Below are 3,579 nucleotides of genomic sequence, written 5' to 3' on the forward strand. Positions count from 1 at the left end.
CAGTTCATATAGTTGAATGTTGGTAATTATTGGTCTTGTGGAAGACAAGATTTTTACAGATTGTGAGGGGAAGGCTGGTTTCAGGATGGTTCAAGTGCATTACATTTATCATGCACTTTATTTCTATTATTATTACATCAGCTCCACCTCAGATAATTAGGTACTAGATTCTGGAGGTTGGAGACCTTCGTCCTATAGGAAATCTTTCTGGTGGGCAAAGCTAGTTGACAAATTAGCCTTTTCTCAATCAACCCCTCTTTTAGAGATATTTGAGAGTTTTTTAACAGGTTACCCTCTATTCTGGAAGCTTTGACTTTAGAATAGTCAATACAAAAAAAAATATTTTCTGTGGAAATTACTTCCACATCCCATTTGGGTACCAAAAAATCTGGAATTTTCTGTGCATCAGTCTATGGGGAAAAAAGCATTTAAGAGCTTGGTTATTGCTGTTGTTGTTGTTGCTACTATTGTGTGTATGTTTGTGTGTTCTGAACATGGAGTACTACAACTATAAGCTAGCCAGGAGATAGATTTCTACATAGTACATTTAAGCAGCGTTAAAGTTTATGCTGCTTAAATCACTTCAGTTTGTGGGGTATTCAGATCTCTGAATTTTATGATAATGTCAAGAGAGCTTCTGGTGAGTCCCATTAATTTTTTTGGTATTGTTTAATTTTACATGAGTAAATATAATTACTCCTTTTGTCATGAAGAGCAAGTTCTAATACCAATTTATAATTCATGGAGCTAATTATGTTAACGAGGAGGCAATCTTTCCTCAGCTATCTCCCCTGTAATTTTAAAGGATTTTGATTTTTTCCCCTTTTCTCTACAATTTCTCTTCCAGCTATGAAAAGGAAGTGTACACAATTCATCTGTGATATAATTATTTACCATGGCAACAGTTGTGAATGGGATTGGGAAGTTGCACAGAAGGAGAAAGCAGCTTAAGGGAAACAGCCGAAAAAATCCTTTCAAGACAAGAGGGCTTTCAGGTGGGGATGGTTTTTTGTTTTCCTGACATTTTAAGGAGGGGCTCAGGTTTGCCTAACATTGTAAAAACTGCTGCTGATCCTAAAATAAAAGAGTCTATCTTCTACAGTTGCATTTCGGAAAATCATTTTGATTAAGAGAGTGGCACAAAAGACAAACCCATGTTTTCCCTCTGCATTTGAATTAACAGCCCCCAGGAAGGCAGAGAGAAAGTGTTTCCTGCTAAATGATCAGATAGCATAGCCAGGGGATGTGTGGGAAAAAGAAGACTCCTATTCCTAGTATTCCTAAAATGGGTACTAAGCTCTAACCCCATTTAGCAACAAAAATCTTCCTTTTGGGTAACATACAAATCTGAAGGAAAAGAAAGAAAGTCTATCCAAATCCAGTGGTGTAATCTTTAGGCTTCACCTGAGGCTGCCACAAATTCTATCCCCATTTCCCTTGTTCAATGGAGTATTGATGATTTTATCCCTAATTGTGTGATGCCAATGAACATAATCAATATTCTTCAAAAGAACACTAGCATGCATATTAAAATAATCATACTATCAAAAGGCAAACCATGCTTTTCTAGGTGTTGGCAGGCTTATGTTCTTTTCACCTGTGAGCGATGCTACCTCTCATAGGCTAGCTTTCTTTCTCTGTGCAGCAATAACTCACATCTAACCATAGCTGAAGTATTCTTGATTGCAGGATAAAATTGCTTCTGTTCAATATTCCAGGATGCTAATTGCATCAAAAGCTGTGGGACAAGCTCACAACTGGGAGCTGTAGGAGTAGAAGGCTTCAGACTGCTTGATCTCCTCAGAAATACACATAAACAAGATAGGCTAGAAAGAGTCTGGTGGCACAATATTCTAAAATGAAAGGTCAAACACACACACGCAAACTTTGACTCCACAAAGCTTGTAGTTCCTATGTCCTACCTGCAGAATCAGCAGTCACTTCACAAGACGATTTTGCTGGTTTCACATCTAGCTGACGTTGCCGCATATGGAGGCCTGTCATTGGGCTGAATCGATGGCATGGCTGAGTCTGGTACCAAGCATCGCTCTTGCAGTGTTTTGCTCACATTGAGCTGAACAAACATAGAGTTGCACAAATTAAACAAAGAAAAATACATTTCTCTTCTAGGAGAAGTTTGAGAAGCACACCACAGTTTCGATTGAATGTTAGAGCTGGAAGTGACCTTTGAGGTCCACATTCTTATTTCCTTATCTTAATAGTTAAGAAAATTGAGTTTCCAGGAGGTCAAAAGTTTAACTTTAGGTGTCAGAAACTTCACACCTTCAGGCTATAGTCGCTCATTGAAGCAAGATGTATAAATATAGAAATAACTTTACAGTCTAATACATGTGATACGTTTATATAAGAAGATAAAAATTCTATAGAAACTAAAGGAAGGGAAGATCAACTGTGAGAGTTAAATAGAGAGATTCATGGAAGAGGAGGCCTTGAACTGAGCCATATATGATGTTGGAGATTCTGTTTGGGGGAGAAGAGGAGGAGGGCCTTTCCCAACCCTGGGAAACTGCTCTTCACTTTGCCATCGGCAATACTGTTGATGAAATCCATTATTAGCTGCAGCTTTGTTGTTTTGCTTTATGGCTTAATTGAGGTTATTCTTCCTAAGCAAAGGTAATTGAGGCCCATAAAAAAAGAAATTGCTCTTGATCCAATCTTTACATTTAGGAACAGCTCAAATATGATACAACTGACAAGTTGGTTTATTCCTTTAACCACACTCATGAACCAACACAGGTACCCCAGTTTTACTACTCCTGGGGATCATCATTTCAGCAACCATGGTGTCCAAGACACTCTTTTCTCTGTTTCCATTAGGAGATTACAGGCATAATTTCAGCCTTCTTGATATATCTGGGTTTTTTTTTTTTTCCTTTTCTTTTGTCTCTCTCCTTTGTTCTATATTAACCTCCTTAAGTTGTTCATATCCTTTCGCCAAATAGTCTTATCATTCAACTGCCAAGTTTCTCAAGACTCAGTTACTTTCCTAGATTTTCCCTGTTCAGAAATTCTTGCTTTTTACAAAAAAAATTAAAAAAAAAATTCTCTCCTTAAGTTTTTATCAGTATATTTTTTATCATTGGATTTTCTAGTGGAATAAAAGTAAGTAATTAATATATTCATTCTAAATTGTTTATGTCTGCAAGTGACTAGGAAAGCAGAAAAATAGGACAACTTTCTGAGAGTGAGCTCTGAAATCAATAGCATCTCTCTGGTACAAAGTGGAGGAGGGATACAACAGTTGATGTTTGCTGTTGAAGACTGAACAAAGGAGAAGAAAGAAAACAAGGATTGGCAGAGCCCATCTCAGCACTATCAGAAGAAAGGGAAACTTACACTGAAGACGCTAAATATCTCTCCTTAAGTCATAATGAACCCGCCTGCCAATGAAGGAGACATAAGAGACGTGGGTTCAGTCCCTGTCATGTAGGCGCCTCTGAAGAAGAGCATGCAACCCACTCCAGTATTCTTGTCTGGAGGATTCCATAGACAGAAGAGCCTGACTGGTTGCAATTCATAGAGTCACAAAGAATCGGACACAACTGAAGTGACTTAGCA

The sequence above is a fragment of the Cervus elaphus genome, chromosome 27 (assembly GCF_910594005.1).
Source record: "Cervus elaphus chromosome 27, mCerEla1.1, whole genome shotgun sequence".
Classification (NCBI taxonomy): domain Eukaryota; kingdom Metazoa; phylum Chordata; class Mammalia; order Artiodactyla; family Cervidae; genus Cervus; species Cervus elaphus.